The 20,873-nt window shown below is 35.5% G+C and overlaps 1 protein-coding gene across 1 annotated transcript in view; it reads left to right on the top strand.

The window, feature by feature from the left end:
• Positions 1–20,873, top strand: part of par-6 (partitioning defective protein 6) — a 46,631-nt gene that overhangs the window by 1,046 nt on the left and 24,712 nt on the right. The window lies entirely within an intron of this gene.

Below are 20,873 nucleotides of genomic sequence, written 5' to 3'. Positions count from 1 at the left end.
TCGTATTTATGGATGGTCAAGTCTGTTATTATTATTAAACAACAAGACCTCATGGAGTCAAAGACTCATATAGGAGAAAACTGTTATTGTTTAAATCTAACGAAAAATGTTTTCCATGTAGACTGCGATTTAAAACTGATTTAAAACCGAAATACAAAAAATTGTAAATAATAGACGAAATATTAATAAATAATATTTTCTTGCTTATTTTACGGCCTATGTATAATCACAGGGTCTCAATGTGCCATCCACCAGAAGTATATACATACATGTTGCTTAATTGAAACATGTATGGATATACTTGTTTACTATGTATATGTAGATGGATATACTTGTTTACTATGTATATGTAGATGTATATACTTCTATATATTTTAATATCTAAAATGCATTTTAGCTATTTTAATAAAAGAATTAAAAAAAAATTGGAAGCCTCTTTCAACTAGAGAAAATTTCTGTGCACTGCTGAATTATGAATTATATGTAAAAAAAAAAATTGTCACTTGAGAATTCAGGGTAAAATGAATGATCAAGAAACATGTCCCTAAATTATTCATACAACTGTATGGATTTCAGTACTGTTCCTAGGTTTTTTTCCATCTAATCTAAACAGATTTTTTTAATCAAGAACTTATCAAAATATTTTTTTTAATGCCAACCCAATGTGAAATTCTAGATTTTTTTTGTGATATAATAATTAAAACAATAATACTTTCAACATTAAAGAAGAATGGGAACTTTGGAAGCTGTTTTTCATGAGTGGTACACATTTCAAGTCAGGAGAGTAATAACTGAAAGAGCTTATGGGATTGGCACTCTCTAAATGAGACTTCCACTTTTAGAGTTGCTGTTATTGTGAGCATGAATTTAGTTTAATGAATATTGTCAAAATAAATTGTGTAGTGGCTGTAGATCAGTGGTATTTTATGTACAAAATCTAGTCTGGTCATAAATTACAGTTTTATATATATGTATATACTGTGTACACACATACACAAAGGTAGGTTGATATCCACAGTAGGACATATTTGAGTTGATTCATTTATAAATATCCAGAAGATTAATAGTCTAACTTCCTGATTTGAAGAAAAAAAGTCATGCTCTGTGGTACACTAAATCATTCTTTTTTGACAAATTCAAAAATCACCTTTGAATTTTTCTAGCACCATAGTTCAAGTATTCGATTGGAATCGATTGGAATAGGCCTAAGTTCGATTCTCGTCGCGACGGGAGGAATCTTTATCTGGTCGATTTCAATCGATGGTGAGTTAGCCGATCTCATACGGAGGTAGCAGGGTTTTTTCTCCCGGAAACTCGGGTTTTTCATCCCGCATACATACAAATCGGCCCTTCAGAACACACGCAATTTACAGACAAAAATTACTAGTTGTGGTGGTGTTGGAGGTGGGCGGTAGATGGCGTTGATTCGTAGTAGAGGTAAGGTGTAGAGACAGTTGAAGATGTCCTCCCGCGATGAGTCTTCGGACTCCTTGGAGGTATCAGGAATAATAATAAAAAAAAGTAATATTACTATTTGAGTACCTCCATGGATTCTAGTAATCAGAATATCCATGCTAACTATTATTCACATAATACCTGTTTTTAAATTCACTCATCACTCTAAAAAAATAATTTGTGTACTTTTTGTCTTGTATTGAAAAGTTCCTTCTATCTGTTTCATAAAACCCATTAATAACGTATGTCTGTCATATTCTCTTTTCTGCTTATTCAACCCACAAATCTATTGTACATTGAGTGTTCTACAAACCTGTCACATCTTCAATCCACTTCATTTCCAAGAAACTCAGCCAACCAAATCTGTGTGCGGTTGTTAGATAAACTGTATTTACTCTAATATAACTCGCATTTTTGTACACAGAATTAAAGCTAAAAAATCGTGGTGTGAGAGTGGGGATTTTTGGAAGCTAAAGTTTTCAGGAAAAAACTGAAAATGGGTATGACTTACCAGGAATCTCCTACTTGCTATTGCTACTTCTGGCCTCAAGAGCAGTTTCCTTGTGTGCATTGTCAAAGTCATCTACCCAAATAGCGTCATCTTCTCTCCCATCCAGGGCATTAGAGATGCTGGTTTTTAACATTTGGCAATTATTTCTGACGAAATCATTTCCCAAGCTCTCAAAATTCAGTTGCATAACAGTTCTAATGATGGTCTCTTAATCTTCCCTGCTGGAGTCAGGTCATAACTGCCAGCTGCCATCCACTCCATGTAGAATTTTCGTACGTAGTCCTTGAATGGTTTATTTACCAATACATTCAAGAGCTGTAGACAAGGTGTAAGACCACCAGGAATAATTGCCATATTATTCCTCATATCTGAAAGTTATTTTATTATTTCAGGTTCTAAGTGTCCATGGAAGCTATCCCACATGAGGAGAGTTCCCCACTCTAGTTTGCACTAACGAGTTATATCCAGTCTTGAACCAATGTAGTATCCATCCATCCATCCTTTTTCTTGGACTCTTTCATGAATTCCAGGAAGAAATTTCCCTTCAGCTTTGTTTTCCTTTTTGAATATTATGTAAGAAGTCAACTTTCTTCCATCTGCAGCAATTGTGAGCATGATCGTGTATCGCTGGCTTTCACTTCCAGTTGTGCATATTATCACACTTTTTTCTGTTATTGCTGTTTGGTGCAGCATGTTGAAATTCAGGGGTATTTTATTGGCTATTTGTGATAACTCTTAGTTATTGATCTTCCTAAGTTGAATCACACAGCAATGAAAATTCAGCAGTTTATCCTCAAAATCTTTTAGCATTCTTTGGCAAGGAGATGTCCTTTGACAAAGGGAAAGACTTTTCCTCTTCATGAATCTTGTGATCCAAACTCAGCTCACTTTCAAGCCTGTGCAACTGATTCCTCGTTTTGTAGCTAACTCACTTGCTCTGAAACATAGCATTTCGTACGAAACACAGCAACCATCTTTACGTAAACCCTAACACATATTCAAGTAACTCTTCCTCCAATTCAGGAAATTTTCCACTTTTATGTCTTTGGAATGCTTTTCTTCTTTGGTGCTTAGTTTTCTGTTTAAGCCAATATCACACATTAAACTCAGTCACTGTAAACTCACGGTCTGCTGCTTGATTGCCATGTTTTTCTGCAAAATCAATAACTTTGAGTTTAAAACCAGCACTGTAACTTTAACATGTCTCCATATTTCAAGCAAAAATTACCACTAATTTACAAGACGTGAGATACGTAATGAATAGTCCTTCATGAATAACTAATGAGAAGGGAAAGCAGAGCGTGAAACACAGCAATGGTAGGCCAATGGAGATAGAGCAGCTAAGAAGATGTGCATGTGATTATTGATGCAGTATTAAGAAAAGATCGCACAACCCAATGACAAAGGCAAGCCGACATTTGTTGAGTTGAAATGCTAAATCTCTTCAACCGAATTCCATAATACTTGAAACTGCCAAAAAAAACATTCACTATATATTTCTTAGTTTTAACACATTTACGATGGGGTGGTGTTTTGCCCGTTTATCGTTCCAGCGGAACTTCTCATTACTGTTTGTGTACTGCTTCCGTGTCGTGTGGGAGGGCTCAACTCACACAAAGTTTCAACCCTTTGGTTGAATTTTATTGCTGCTTGTTTGCATGCTGCTTCTGCTATATGGCATGTTTCAATTCTCAGTAGAATTTTATTTGAACTTAGCCTTTGTAATCTGTCTTAACGACATCGAAAATTTCAAATGCAATCAAACACTTATTTCTTGTAATTGAGGAATTCGACAATAGTTTTTAGTTAGATACTGTGTTTGCTGGTGTCACATATGGTTTTGCTTAAGTCTATACAATATAATTTCTATGGGAGGGAGACATGCGATTCATTAGTTAGTGCCGTTTTTATCCCAGTTGTCTCTAATAGCATTATTTGTTGAGAAATATATTACACAGACTGCTAATGTCTCTGTACCTTATTCAGTGATACAGTAAAACTACTTTTCTTGCTTCTGCAGTATAGTGGCTGTTGGGGAGGGTGTGTTGTTTACCACTCGGAGTTGTTATTATCGCCCCGACGTAAACATATTTAAACTTTTTCGTATAAGCCAAACTATTTATATTTCTTTTTTCATAAAGTAAAATCAGGGGTGCAATTTATATTTGAGTAAATATGGTAGCCATATCTTTGTCTTATAAAATAACTTATCTGCTTCAGTTTGGTCAAATCCATGGCATTTTTTTTTTTTTTTTGGTCTGCTTTTGTAGTGTGGCATCTGAATTTCTTGCATTGCAATTTCATCAGTGTTATGCAGAGTTTGTGATCTTTTCAGCCCAAAGTGTATAATTTTACACTTTGCCATATTGAACTGACAACCTTTATCTATATTCAATCAATTTAAATAATCTTTTAAACTCTCTACATCTTTGACTTTTTGGCAACAGCAAACAAATGGATATTTCTTCTCCACTTATTCTGTTATCAGGGTTGTGTGATATCTACAAGGAGTAGAATTCATTGTGAGAGGAAGCTCCAGATAACTTATTGTATGCACTATGTAATCTTTCACTACACCATGTCACATATGCCATCTAAGTGCTGTCACCACCACCTACCAATAGCATTTTTGTTTAATTGCATGTGTTTCTCTGGCTGATTTGCCTGTATATGCTGATCAAATGCATTGTTTGATCTGCACTGTAGAGATCAAAGAGCAGCAACTGAAGTATATAGTCCTGTAGCACCACTGGTCACCTGCCTTCTTATTTCTGCTTCACCCACTACTAGACATTGATATCTATTTATCAGCTACCTTCTTGTCTGTCATCAGCTCATATCCATTCCTGTTTGCCCCAGTTTGATATGTTTACATGTAATCCTCTGAAATGCATTTGCAGAGGTCATCAGTAACATGGTGTCTCCATTTCTTTTATCCTATTTAGCTATCACATTATTTTAAAGAGATATAGTTCTCTCTATAGCTCATTCCTAAATTTTATTCCTAAACAACTTTTCCAGTATACCTTAACCACCACCACTTAGATATTGATTGGTCTATATAAGTGGCTACCTCTGCCTTTGAGCCTCCTTTATGTAATGGAACTAACTTGCCTTTTTCAACTTTTGGAACTGTACCAGTTCTGCTTTTCATGTAACACTTGGTAACAATATCCCATTAATGTCCTAGCTGTATTCAAATATCCTAAACATTTTTTATGATACATGAATTTGAAATATAGGAGGTGGGAGCAACATAATTTTTTTTTGTTACTCCCACTTATGACACGTTATTAGAAAACCTATAATATATTTAGTTTAATCCTTTATCCAAGTGTAAGCAAACAAAGTTTGCTCCTGAAGTATCTTCAGGACTAAGGCAACTCATGGTAAAGGTGGACCAAGCTCTCATCACTACTTGTCTTAATATCTCCCATAATACACAGCACATCTCCTTGCAGACATGCATAATGCTATGCATTAAGGGAACGGCCACTACCCAGACCGGTTTCGACCTTTATTGGGGTCTCATCGCTGGGAGCCAGACCCAGAGGTGTGATACTAAGGCAGAAGCAATGGAGAAGTCATATTTACCTATACGAGTTGCCAAAAGGTGTCTCACCCTTATTATTAAATTACTCTGAATTTAGAGAAAGATGTTAGATGGGTGTTTTTTTTTCCCACCTTTAACACAAGTCTCAGTCCTGAAGATACTTCAAGCGCAAACTTTGTTTGCTTACACTTGGATAAAGGATTAAACTAAATTTATTTTTATTATATTCTAACCAAGTGAAAAAAAAAAAAAACTTCCAACATCTTTCTCTAAATCCAGAGTAATTTAATAATAAGGTGAGACACCTGTTGGCAACTCATATAGGTAAATATGACTTCTCCATTGCTTCCACCTTAGTATCACCACCTCTGGCTCCCACTGATGAGACCTCAATAAAGGTCGAAACCAGTCTGGGTAGTGGCCCTTCTCTTAATGCATAGCATTATACATCTCCCCAAGGAGATGTGCTTTGCATTATGGGAGATACTAAGACAAGTAGTGATGAGAGCTCGGTCCACCTTTACCACGAGTTGCCTCAGTCCTGAAGATACTTCAGGAATGAGGATTCAACTAAATTTATTATAGTCTAACCAAGTGGAAAAAACACAACTTCAAAACCTATAATATATTTTGTGCCATCAGTGGACTAGTTTTCTTTTTTTTTTTATTTATTTTTTACATAGTCCAGAAACTTTGCCCCAGAGACAAAAATGGAATTTTTTTGAGCCACTTTAGGCCTCCAAATAAGTGGGGGTGGTGTTCTTACACCAGCCAGATTTATTTGCCACCTAAAGACAATAACAAACATCTATACCCCACCAAGATTTGAACCCACAACCTCTTGACCAACTTGGCTGGCTATCTATCCCTAGTACGTCATTCATTGCATTATTTCCACCTGTCGCTCTATGTATATTCTTTAGTTGCAAATTCCACCTGTAGCCATTTCCCTAGTTGGGTGGTAAAGTGGCTTTCTGAATTAGGGACAGATTCTCTTGTGTTGGTTCTCAAATTCTACTTTATTCAGTTTCAGTTATCATGTATTGCTTCTGATTTCTGTGTATTCAGTTAAGAATCTCCAACTACCAAACAACTACTTGAGGTTACAGGTCCATAATTTTTTATATGGATGTAATACAAATGTACTCCCATCATTTTGAGTATTGATAAATTAAAGCTCTGTTTTCATAAATTCAAAGAAACCAGAACAGCATTTCGGTTCTCATTTATTTATATATTAAAGAAATATGTGGAAACATACACAAGAAAGTTTATTAATAAGGTATATAACCAAACGTTTTGATTTGAAACTTGCAGATCATCTTCAGTGTAACTGGCAATTCAAAAAGGTAGTGTGACAATAATGGATTTCAAAAGCAATATGAGCCATCTGCTACTGGAAAAACAAGATCTGTAAACAGATTGAAGCCACTGCCATGGTTAGCCCTCTGTCTTCACCTTTTGGCAAACTATTTTTTGAATCATCTGGAAGATACCTTGTTCTTATCCATTCATCTCCAACCCTCTCTTTAGTTTCATTTTGTTCATGCTGTTTGGCCTCATTCTGAAAATGAATGTACCACTTCCCTACATCGGATCAATAGCTGAATGGAGAAAGAAAGAAAATGCTGGCAGTTTACCATTTTTGGACATCCTTCTTACTTGCACAGCCTCTAGTACTTTGTCAACCAGTGTTTATCTGAAACCTACCTTTACTGGCAGATACATTCATCAAAAGGCTGCTCATCACACCTTTCAAAAAATCAGTGTTATCAAGTCAATCATTAATAGAGCACACAATGTGTACTTCCATCCCCCTCAAGCTTACAACAAGAACTTCTCACTATCAAACTTTAATGGAAATAAATGGTTTCAATCCTCATAAAGTACAAAAAATGATTGATTATGTTCGAACTCAAAGATTCCAATTCCATATATTTCTGGTATCTCTGAACCTATTGGTAGAATCTTGAAGTATCTTAATTCCACATGTTTTCCTATCAGCAAAATTTTTCATCTTACCATCTGCAAAAGATATAGTCACCTCTGTCTTTAACTGGTGTTTACCAGATCCCTTGTGAATGTAATTTGATATACTTTGGACAGAGGTTGTTCTCTGGAGAAAAGAATTAATGAATACCAATTGTACACTGAATATGTGAAACCTCAAAAGTGGTCTGGCATAGCATAATGTTGACACTAAACATGCTATTCTATGGGATGAAGCTCATCATCTCCATTGTAGCAGTTTTAAATATGAATGGTAAAGAAAGTCGTTGAAGCCCTTTTCCATCAACCTAATGTAGTAATATTAATTTCTAGCATGTAGCAGACATTTTTGATTGTTAAACCAATTACTGTATGTATCTTGTATTCCTGCTCTTTGATTTTCTTGATGTTTCTACATGCGGATGATGTACTGTTATTTTCAGTGCAAAATATCTGTACTTTCATTAAAGTTTATTACTGTACTTATATTCTGGGAATGATGTGGAGGACACTGACTTGTGGAAGTAAGGCGATTCTGGTTCCATGGCCACATGGACTACTGTGCAGAGATTTGGTCACCTGGTTTTCAAAAGGACAAAGATGTTGCATATCAAAAAAGGTTGATGAGAAGATGCAGTTTATCTAGTGAATAGAAGGAAGAGAGGTGATATGATGTACAAGTTGGTAAGGGGGTTGCTATAGGTGACTCGTTATTAAGAGGAGTGATAGATGGGAATTTAACTAAATCGTACTTACCGGGTGCAAAATTTAAGGATGTAAGTGAGAGTATTAGAGCGCAAAAACAGAGGTTGAAAGAATTGATAGTTGTGGCGGATACGAATGAATTGAAAGGAGATAAATTTTTTATGAGAGAGGACTTGAAAGTATTGTTAAAGGTAGTGAAAGAAAAGAGTGACAGAGTTAGAATGGTGAGTCTGTTGTTGTGGTATGACAGGGAGGAGTTTAGAAGGAGGGCCATAATTGCAAATGACATTATGCGCAGGTTATGCAGACGGTGTGGTGTGGAATGAGTTTGATGGGCAAAAGGATTTATACAAGATGGATGGCCTGCATTTGAATGGACTTGGTGTGCGGAGAGTGGAAAAGGTGTTGCTGAATGAAGTGAAAATGGATGTGCAGAACCAGGGAAACTAGGGGGAGTGGATATGCGGACATCAGTGAGACAGTTGAGTGTAAGAATGTATATAATGTACCCGAGCCAGCACTAAGGTCAAAAAATGGGGATGGGACATTTAGAATAACGCATCAAGATAGGGGTGGGACAAAGGGATCACTGCATTTCATGTATACTAATGCCAGGAGTATTAGGAACAAGAAGAAGGAATTTTTGGCCTTGATTGGCTCTTCCTGGCCACAGGTTATTGGCATTAGTGAAACATGGCTGATGGAAGATAATATAGTTAGTGGGATAGAATGTGTAGGTTATAGTGTGTTAAGGAGGGACAGAGAGAATAAAATGGGGGGAGGGGTGTTATTGATGATAGCTGATGAACTGCAACCAAGGAGAAGTTGTATCGCAGGATAGTGAAAGGAGTTCATTTGAGGATATTTGGTGTGAGATTGAGACTGGCAGAATAAAATATACAGTTGGGTGCTGCTATAGACCAGGTAATGGAAGAGATGGTGGAGATAGTATGCATAAACAAATTGATGAAATGAGTGGAAGGAGGGTAATTATTATGGGTGATTTCAACTATGGTAACATTGATTGGAAGGAGGAGAGGATACGTGATGAAGGAAATGGATTTTATTCAATTATTAAGGGATAACTATCTGAGACAGCATGTAATTGAAAATACTAGGGGGTGTGAGAGTGCTTGACCTGGTAATAGCATCTCAGAATTTGACTGTAATGAATATGACCATATTGCCACCTATTGGTGAGAGTGATCATAAGGTGTGGAATTTTCGATCAAGACAGGGTATATGTGGAATTACCGTGCTGGCAAGTATGACAAGCTTAGGCGATTGCTTGGATTAGTGCCATGGCATATACAACTGCAAGGGCTGGACATCGATAGAGCATGGGAAGTGGTCAAGGAGCATTTACAGGAGGTTATGGCTGATTGTATACCTAGGGTCCGAATAATAAAACAAGTAGGGGTTAAATGGATGAATAACACCATTAAGCTTGAGCTGCAAAAAAAGAAACAACTGTGGAGGGAATTTAAAGAAAGGGATGAATGGTATAAAGTGCAGGCCAAAAGGGTAATGAGTGTGGTAAAAAAAGCAAAAGCGGATTATGAAAGGAAACTAGCTATGCAAGCTAAAGAGAATCCCAAACAGTTCTTTCAATATGCTGCAAGCAAGAAAAAAACTGTACATGGCAAAATGATTTTAAGGAATGACGATGGTAAGGAGGTCACTGAATCAGTCAATATAGTGGGGTTACTGAGCGTGCACTTTGCAAAAGTATATCATCCAGGTGGTGACATTGAAGAAATGAAGGAGCCATTAGTTTATATGGGAATTGTGATGAATGAAGTGGAGGTGAATAGTCTATTACAGAACCTTAATGTGAATACATCTGTGGGATTGTATGGTATATCAGCACGGGTCTTACGTGAAGCGGCTAAAGAATTGTCAGTGCCCTTAACCTTATTGTTTAATCTGAGTCTCGGGTCTGGTTTAGTCCCGAAGGGGTGGAAAGAGGGGAAAATGGTTCCACTGCATAAAGGAGGATCCAAGACTACGGTTGCAAAATATTGATCAGCATATCAGGAGTCGTTGTCAAGGTCTTGGATAAAGTAGTCAAGGGAAAAATACAGGAATGGATTGATGAAAATGAGATGCTGTACAGGGGACAGCATGGCTTTGTGAAGGGTAGATCATGCCTCAGTAACTTGCTCAAGTTTTATAACAAGGTGACGGCTGAACTGGATAAGGGTAATGGGTTTATAGTGATACTGCTGGACCTGGCAAAGGCGTTTGACAGGATACCACATGGAATTCTAATCCGTAAACTACAGCATATGGGAATGGATATAGCATTGGTGAGATGGATATGCGGGTGGTTGATGGAGAGATATCAAAGAGTAGTTTATTCAGGAGTAGGGTCCAAAAGACGGCCTGTGACTAGTGGTGTGCTGCAAGGTTCTGTTCTTGGATCACTGCTGTTTAATCTGTTCATTAACGATATAGGGAAGGATCTGAGTGGAAGAGTTCATTTGTTCACTGATGATGCAAAATTGGGTAGGGCGATAGTGAATGCAGAAGATGTCAAAATCTTGCAGGATGACTTGGATAGATTGGAGTTCTGGGCTAAGGAGAATGGATGTCAATTTAATGTGACAAAATGTAAGGTTATGCATTTTGGAGTGAAAAGATTAGCAACAGTATACCACATTGGTGGAACTGTACTCCAGGAGATTGATGAGGCCAGGGACTTGGGAGTGTTGGTGGATAGGGAGATGAAGTTTAGGGGGCACATTGCAAAAGTAGCTAAATCAGCTCATCAACTCACTTGGTTGTTGAAAAATACCTTGACAAGCAAGTTATTGTACCTCTGTACCGAGCCTTGATAAGACCTCATCTAGACTACTGTGCCCAGATTTGGTCACCTCGATTCCTTCTTGATGGGGAGGAGGTGGAGAGGATCCAGAGGTGAGTGACTAAGATGATAGCAGGTCTATGGAATGAACCGTATGAGGACAGGTTGAAGATTTATGGGTTGCAGAAACTGGTTGATAGGCGGAAAAGGGGAGATATGATTGAGACATTCAAATTGCTAAAGGGATTCTATAGGATTAAATTCAGAGGATATTTTTGAGATCAGGACTGGTGGTAGGAGAACTAGGGGACACCTATGGAAGCTGGGCAAGAGTGTGGTTAGCAGGGGTGTTAGAGCTGGGTTCTTCTCTTTTAGAGTGGTAAATGAGTGGAATAAGCTGCCAGAGTCTGTTGTGGGTGCTATGACGGTGAGCGAGTTCAAGGCAAGGTATGATAGATACTGTAAGAATGTCGTATAGTTGTGTGGACATGGTGTTTAGGGCCTCCCTCGTTGAGTCTAAGGACTCCCTGGAGTCGCCCGAAATAATAATAATAATAATAGGATTAATGTTGAAGAGGTTTCATAAAATGGTGGGAGATCGGGGGAGAACAACAGGTCATCCCTGGAAGAAGTGAGCAAAGGAGTGAGAAGCAGTTTTTTTTGCATAGAGAGTTGTGAATGAAGGGACCTCCTAAATGAGTTTTTGACTCCATGTGGTGTTAGGGTAATAATAATTATCTTGTAAATTTCTTGTTTTATTGTTATGCCGCAGGTATATAATTTTTTAAAGAGTTGAAATCCATCACTGTTCTCATTTTTTTGAATTGAACAGTCTGAAAGAACATTTTACTTCTCAGTAAAATGCCATTTTATTGAGAAGCATTTAGTGCCAAACCCCATCGTTTGTTTTGAAATATTGAGTTCTGGCAGAATCCACATTTGTGGTGACTGATTAGTTGAGATTTCTAGGTGTTGAAGAAGTTAACTGTTACTGGCCATCATTACTTTAGACAGCACTGATGTGATAGTCGATATATCTGCCTTCCCTCTTTTTTGAATTGGCTATATGTGGGCTTGCATTTGTGTCGATGCTGGCTAAGTGTGATATGGTGTAGAGATGATCAAGGACAGGTATTAGTGCAGGAGCACATTTGTTGGGATACTATTAGTATCAGAAGCTTTTTTGGTATGTAGGTTAAAGATTCTTCTCATGACTATTTTGAGAAAGCCTAAGGGGAGGAATGTCATGCAGTGTTCCAGATAGTTTGACTCCTATTGGTGAAGTGAACTATGCGGTCTTGACTTCGGAGATTGTACATGAGGAATATTTTGTTAAGGAGGAGTATATGTGGACCTACAAGGTAAGTGATTATGATATGCTTAGGAAGAAGCTTAAATCTGTATCATGGTATAAAACACTGGAGAGTAAGGATGTTAGTAGTGCATGGGAGATAGTTAAGGGTCATCTAGAGGAAGCAATATCAAACTATAGCTAAGATAAGGAGGATTAATCAGATAGGCATTAGATGAATGACTAATATCATTAAGCATGAGCTGCAGAAGAAGAAAATACTGTGTGTGTGGGGAGGGTATCAGTGGCGAAAGAGGTGCCCGCCATGGATGCAAACTAGGTTTGGGGTGCAAAATGTAAAAAATGTTAAAAATAAATAAATAGATATCTAAAAAGATAAATAAAGATAGATAAATAGCTATCATAAGTATATATGAAAAAAATGCAGCAGCAAATGAAAGCTTAGGAAAGACCAAATCAGAAAGAAAAAAAATTGAAGATAAGGAATGATACAATCAAAGAAATAATCAAAATGAAAAAAGAAACCTATCATAAATGGTTAAGCAGTAAAAGATTAGAAGATGAAATAGAATATAAAAAAATAAGAGCCATAGCTAAAAAATGAAGTCAGAAAAAGACAGAGAGAATCATGGAACAAATTTGTTTCTAATTTAGAACATGATTTATATAAAATAAGACCCAATGCATATAAGATTTTGAAACACTTAAATGCAGATACTAAAGAAAACAAAATTAAATATCGAATTGAAATTAGAAAAATTTCTAAATTTCTACCCAGAATTGTGGACAGATAAATATTTTAAAAAAGACAACTGGCAAACATTTAATGAAAATGAAAAGGAAATAACTAAAGAAGAATTAGAAATCAGCCCGAACAAAACAAGAAAACAGCTTATCTTCTCACCTGGAGAAGATAAGCTGAGTTTAGAACTATATAAATATGCAGGAACAAGATTCAAAGAAAGACTCCTATTATTTTTAAATAAAATTTATTCAACTGGTAACCCCCCAATACAATGGAAAAAAGCAATTGTGATTCCTATCTTTAAAAATGGTAGTAGAGATGACCCTAAAAACTATAGAGGTATAAGTATACTAAATTCCTGTTGCAAAATATAGCAGAATTTTAAACAGCAAACTAATGAAATATTCCGAAAACTTTATTTTTGAAGTACAGAATGGATTTAGGAAAGGACGATCATGTATAGACCCGGCCTTTTTCCTAAAATTAATAATAGAGAAAAGAAGAGAATATAATTTAAAAACACATTGCTTTTATTGACTTTGAAAAAGCATTTGACAAAGTTAAAAGAAGCATTTTATTTTTAACATTAAAAGAAAGACAAATACCAAAGAATATCCTAAAGCTATCATAAGATGAAAATAATCAAATACAAATAAGATTAAATCATGAGCTATCATATACCAGAGAGTTAAACCAAGGGGTCCGACAGGGATGTCCCCTCTCAGCAACTCTTTTTAATATTTACCTAAATGAAATAATAATAAAATGGAATAAAAATTTCCATCAAGGTATTAAACTTTCTCCTATGTGAACTTAAACACTCTTCTTTTTGCCGATGACCAAATAATAATTACAAATTCTGAAGATAATCTGCAGAAAGCTATTTTAGATCTAAATGAGATAGCCAAAGATTATGGTATGATAATATCAACAGAAAAATAAAAAAAACTATGGCCTTTAAAGGACAAGATCCAGCAAGAATTAAGATAGTAATAGATAACAAGATCTTAGAACAGGTGAATTCATTTAACTACCTAGGGTGTATGATCACATATGAAAATGAAGATCTAAATGTAAAAAATTGCAAAATATTTAAAAATAACAAGGGTAATTAACTCTATATTTAAACCAAACATAATTCAAAAACAAACCAGACTAAAAGTATACAATACATTAGCCCTACTAGTCTTATTGTATGGAAGTGAAATCTGGACAATAAAACAAAAAGACAAAAGATTAATAACAGCAGAAATGAAGTTTATGAGAAAAACTACAAGGTATACTCTATCTGATCACCAAAGAAATTATGAAAGAATTAACCTCCCAACCGGCCGGTGTGGATGAAATATTCAACACATTCTACCTTTTTTCATGCCATTACCTTCCTCCGCCGTTAATCTCGTTACGGCTATTCTATAGCCATTAGTGGATTAACTGTTGCTGAGTGACCTTTGTGTCCATTCCCCCTGTCTTTACGTCTATTGTGTTGCTTAGAATTTCATTTACTGTCCTAAGTTATTTGACCTTTCTTGCCTCTAAAATGATTTATTGTCTCTCTTCCCAAAAATTGAAACGAATTTCACATATGCGAAAAAAATCAATCCTGAAATGACCACTGATCGGCTATTGCAATGAATATTTAGTGATAGTAAATTTGGTGTATTTTATTCTACAAATCAGTGCACCAGAAGAGTTGCACTGATTGTTCTTTCACTTTACATATAATAATTGAATATTTTTTTTTTCGAATTTTAGATTTTTCAAATGTTTGCTTTGAAAATATTATGTCAAATATTTATATTTTTAAATAATATTTATTGAAATAAATATGTCCTCTTGCTTTCGTTTCTAGCCAAATAGCATTATATGGATCATCACATTTCAAATTTAGAAACGATTTTTTGTTATTCATAAAGACAAAATAAAAAAAAAATGTTAAAATGCTAAATTGCATTACTCGGTTTCCGATTGTGTCTTTTTGGTATCAAAAATTTATATCCAATGATATTTTAGCAGTGATTCTTCGCCTTCGTCATTTATTTATTTATTTGTATTATGCATATTACGATAATATCTAGTGCATAACCTCGTAGATATGTTGAAAATATAATGTGAAAAATATCATATACGGAATGATTCAAAATTCTTTTTCATTTTGAAGATTTTCTAATGCTTCCCCCTTATCCTCTCCTAGAACTCACAGTTTTGAAAGCTTTTCTAGACAGCATTCAAAATCAATTACTTCATTTTACCATTTTGACAAAAGATATACGGCAATCAGATTGTATTGTGAAGCTTGTAATTCTGTTCTATTTATTTGCAATCTAAAACCAGCTGTTCTACTGTCCGCTGAAATTATGTGAAATTTTAGAAACAATATGCTATATTTTCACCATGCAAAATTGTTTATATGCATATCACACAAAAGAAAGTTCAGTAGTATTATTTGTGTTTGTTTTTCTTTAAATATTACTTCTTCTGCTGCTGAAAGCTATTTCTGAAATAATCTACGTCTTCTAAATACTTGGTAATATCCTCTTAGCTGGAGGAAAAGTTGAAGGCTTATTACTCTCATTGCTATTGAGAAGAAAGGGGAGAACACCAAAGTGCCTCAGGCTGTAGTGCAGAATATGTCAAGAATGTCTCGTTTCCTTTTCGATTGTTGATTACCTATATCCTAACAGAAATTTCGTGCAAATACTTCATGATGAGACTGAATTGTTTTTCAGTCATAACATCACGAAACATTGGCGTGTTCAGAATCCAGTCTGTAGACCAATACATTTCGAGAGCGGGCTTTCGAAATGTATTTCGAAACTTCGGGTTTTCCACTTTCTGATATTGGATTTGAAGGATGACAGTGATTTTAAATATTAATTTCACCTATATCCGAATATAACATAATTTCCTGATTTATAATAATCAGGAAATATGTATATTGTCTGATTTATAATTTGCTAATTTATAATAATCACCACATAGTTTCAGTATCGAAAAATTAAAGTTTGTGGAACAATTACTAGAGAAAAATAACGAATTAAATAAAAACTGTACCTATGTTTCATAACAGTTTTCGGGTGTGTGATAGTGATGCAACGGGGGGGGGGGGGGTTTAAACTATCAGAGGCGAAATAAAGTTCAATTCTATTGTAAAAATATGGAAATGAAATTTCACATTTGATATACATATTTTGAATGATAAAAATAAGCAAATGTATTGCTTACTTTAAAAATTGGAGAATAAAATATCTGAATTATGCAGAAAATATAAATTTAAATCATAACTGTTCATTTCATTTTGTAATGACCAATTACTTTCCAACGTAGTGCAAAGACAAGGAAACCAAGAAAGTGAAAGTACAGATTACTATACAACATGAAGAAAAAATTTAGTAATATGATTAAAGAATTTCATGTTTTTCTCTATAAAGCAAAGTTGCTCAAGCGTGTCCTAAAGGAAATCTGTTAAGTATTATTCGATTTCGATGGTTTGTACAAAAATAAAATTAATATAATCTGGAACGTCGGCAGCTGGTTTTCTTTTCTTTTTTTAAAAGAATATTTCAAATAATTATCGTGAATTAATTTCTTCGAGAACAAAGAAAAATTTTTTGTCTAGTAAGCGATTAGAAAAAATTTAGTGCAAAAAAAATAAAAAATTAAATTGGTTCTCCAAGGTAAGGCAATATTTAAGTGAAGAAATTATGCAAGACCTTTATTTTGTCCAGAAATTAAAATTGTAAAAAAAAAAAATCAGCTAACGCCTTTTTATTCCCGTAAATACGGGAGTAGGCGAGGCCATTTAGCCCTATCTAACTTTTGGAGACTGAGTGGGCAGTTCAATCTCCACTGGTACCCAATCAGCGACAGATGGCCCAAGGCTATCACTAATTAAGCGGTACGCAGTGAAGAGAGACAGCTCAAATGTGCCGCCATCTCGTGGTCTCTAACCCTAACACAATATATTTAATGTCTGAAAATAATGTGGGTTCTACGGTCGATTTTCTTGAGTTTACAGGACGAAAAACCCGAGTTTCCGGGAGGAAAAACCTGCTTGCCCGTGCCAGAGATCGACTAACTCGGGAACCGGTCGAAAAAAGCCTTAGAAAAATTTCCTCTAGTCGCCGACTAGATTCGAAACCAAGACTTCCTTCGTGCGGCCTAGCGCGATGGTGTGCAAGCGCCACATCCACTGAGCTACACAGGCTCCGATTAAAATTGTATTGTACAATAAAAAGAGAAAACAAAAATATAAATAATTTTTCTATATTTCTCATATATAACTAAAATCCAGTTCACCAGCATGGAACAAGAAAGTCCGTTTCTTGTTATAGGCAACTGAGAGGCAGCTACGAACGGGAGATAATCCGATTAACCGTTCTCTTCAGCGTGAGGGTTTATCACACCTTCTAGTGGACATGACAGTCAAATCGCACTTCTTATCCAGGTTCTTGAAACAGGTGGGCTGAATCATATCCAGATTTAGTTGGACGTCTATAGACGTCCTAGCCGGTAGGGAGGTTAAACCAAAAATCAGTAATAGAAAAAATTAAAAAATACAAACATAAATGGATGGAACACATTCAAAGAATGAAAATAGAAATTGGCTGCTCTTCATATAATTAGAAAATAGAAAGATTAACAAAACAAGCCATTAGGAAAAAGTAAACCAGGACATCCTCTTAAAAGATTCAATGATGACTTCTAAGGAGAGAACAGGCCATGCTAGGCCTAAATCCTTGATATGCATGATGATGAAATAAATAGAGATATAAAAGTTCGTTATTATATATGGTGTTTTTAAATTTCGGCAATACGCAGCTTTAGACACACAAATTCTCAAACACACTGCAACTCATTTTGATGAAGTTAATAGTAAGTATTTAACATATTGCATTTAGTAAAATTTAAATTTTTCAAAATTTAAATGTCACAATTTAAATGTGGCAAGTGTCTAACACAAGTTAGACACTTGCCACAGGTGCTTCATACTCTCGTTACTGTACTGGGGGAGGTATATAAAGAGAGATGGCAAGGAAGGCAAAATCAGATTATGAGAAGAATCTAGCCAAGCAGGCCAAAGGAAATCACAAAGATGTCTTTCGTTATGTGGCAAGTAAGAGGAAGAATGACTATGGAAGATTAACCTTAATGAGTGATGATAGTTATGAAGTGAGAAGCAGATAAAATAGTCGAGTTACTGGGTGAACACTTTGCAACGGTATATCATCCTAGTGAAGTTACTGCTTTAACATATGTGACAGACAATAATGTGGGAACAGAGTTGGTTGAATTGGAGGTACTTACGATATTGTAGAATCTCAATGTTAAATACAGCTGTGGGATTAGATGGGATATCAGCTCAGGTTTTTTTGTGAGGGAACTAGCAATGCCTTTGACTAGGCTCTTTAATTTAAGTTCTCAGCTCTGGTAGAGTTACAAGGGAGTGGTAAAAAGGGCAAAATAATTCCCTTGCATAAGAGAGTTTCTAAGACTGCAGTAGCAAATTATAGACCAATCAGTATCTCAGGCATGGTGGTAAAAGTACTAGAAATATTGGTCAAAGAGAATTCAAGAATGCTAGATAAAAATATGATATTGTATAAGAGTTAAAATGGCTTTGTGAAGGGTCGGTCATGCCTTAGTAATTTACTAACTTTTTATAATAGAGTAACAGCTAAGTTGGATAAAGGAAATAGCTACATGATGATTTTGCAAAGGCATTTGACACAATACCACATGGAACTCTCTTACTCAAATTTGAGTGAATGAACAAGAAGTTGGTTGATATGAGAAAAAGAGAGATATGATAGAAACATTTAAGTTGCTTAAAGAGTTTTATGGGATAGGTGCATAGGAAATGTTTCAGCACTTGGCTAGAGGGACCAGAACAAAGGGGTCATCCCTGGAAGTTGAATAAAGGTGTGTGAGGACTAGAATTTTTCCTTGGAGAGTTGTGAATGAGTGGAATGGGTTTCCAGAGTCAGTTGTGAGTGCTTTATCTTTTAATTGGTTAAGGAGAGGAATCATAGATTGTGTGGATAGTTTGGGTCTCCCACAATGAATCTTTGGACTCCGTGGAGGTGCCTGTACAATAATAATAGAGATTTGTTTTGATCATCTATGTAGAAATTGGATGAGAAGAATGATAGCAGGTTAGCTTTATCTTTTGGTGATTTTGCAATACCACCATCTGGGTGAGAGAGAAATTGGGAAGGAGCATAGATAAGCAGAAATATCACCTAACAGCTTTTACTGAGGGCCAGAAAGTATGACTAACATCAGCACATTGAATTTAGCATTTTCAGTCAGATCAGCACTGTTAATGACTCATGGTTCATCATGTGTATAAAGCTGGTTTTTGATTCAAATCCCTTATTTTATTTCATTTTTTTTCTCCCTCCCTCTTGAACTGCTCTGATCGATCTCTTTGAAAACCATTCTTGGATACTGGGGGGGGGGGGGGGCAATTCTGGACATTGGGAAAGGAAGGCCCTCATTCCAAAATGGATAATTCTTGTAACATTTGCAAATTTTCTGGTACTGGAGAATAGAAACAATTTGTTTCAATATTGGAATACTATGAGTTGGCATAATAAAAAAAAACTATTAAAATGGAGGGAAATCTACATTAAAACATTTGTAGACTTTTTGCCTAAGTTTCATAGACATCGTCAGTGCAGAATTACAGAATGGCACTCAAGCAATAACAGACAATTCTATTAAATTTGCTAATCTTTCCTAACTTTATTATTTAAATTTTTTTAAGGTAGGAAATTATTGACAGTTTAGATGTCTTACATTAAGTCTTCTTACTAAGATGGTGCTTGTTAGAATTGTTTGATTGCCATTCTCTACTGAATATGAAACTTAAGCAAAAATTCTACAACTTAATAAGTTTTAATGTGATCCTTTTCCATTTTTATAATGCATTATTAACAGAAGCATTGTTCTGATGCAAATGGGAGTGGGATAAATCTGAGATTTTTTATTTGGCATCATCATAGTGCCAAAGGATACAAGGTTGTGATTGGCTGAGAGGAAGACATTCCACTAGGATGCAGCTGGTGAGATTATGATCTGTACCAAGAAGAGAGGTTGCCTCAACTTCATCTAGGAGAACATTAATAAAAGATCAAGTATGTTAGGCGGGTAGAGAGAATTGTAGGTTGGTATATGAACAGTTTACTTTGTGTTGCCTATAGAAAGTAGTTTAGCATCTCCTCTGGCTTTGTCATCGGAATTGAGGAAAAAAAGGACCTATTTGGAGTTGCGGACTTTAACGCCATCAAGGAAGATGACGTCGCTGTTAGGGTAGATGAATTGCAAAGCATTAGGTGTTCCAGAATAAGATTTCAGGATGGTCAAAATAATTTTCAGAATTGTGGAGTAGTAATAGAAATAACAGATGAATGATATTTTATGAAGCAAGAAATTTTAAACCACATAGAAAAGAGGGGAATTCTACATCAGGCATCCTCTTGCAAGCAATATCAGATGACACAAAAGTATAGGTACCACCTTTGTGGTAGATGGAATCTTATAGTATAGTTAAGATGGACTGTGGTGTTTGTGGCAGTTATTATGGTTTGGTTAAAAACAGGAGATTGGAATTGGATGTGTGTATGTAGTAATGGTGCACTTCATTTAAGTGAATATAAATATTGGTGAAGTGAATACAGAATTCACTTCACCAATAATTAATGAAGTTTAATGAAGGTTTTTTACCTTCATTAAACTTTATCTTGTGAGCTGGTTAGTTCCCAAGAGAAAAAGAGTAGGGAAATATGCAGTGGG

This window comes from Typopeltis vanoorti, chromosome 9 (genome assembly GCF_054136105.1).
Source record: "Typopeltis vanoorti isolate ZY-2024b chromosome 9, IOZ_Tvanoo_1.0, whole genome shotgun sequence".
Lineage (NCBI taxonomy): Eukaryota > Metazoa > Arthropoda > Arachnida > Uropygi > Thelyphonidae > Typopeltis > Typopeltis vanoorti.
This window is presented reverse-complemented; position numbering and strand designations above follow the sequence as displayed.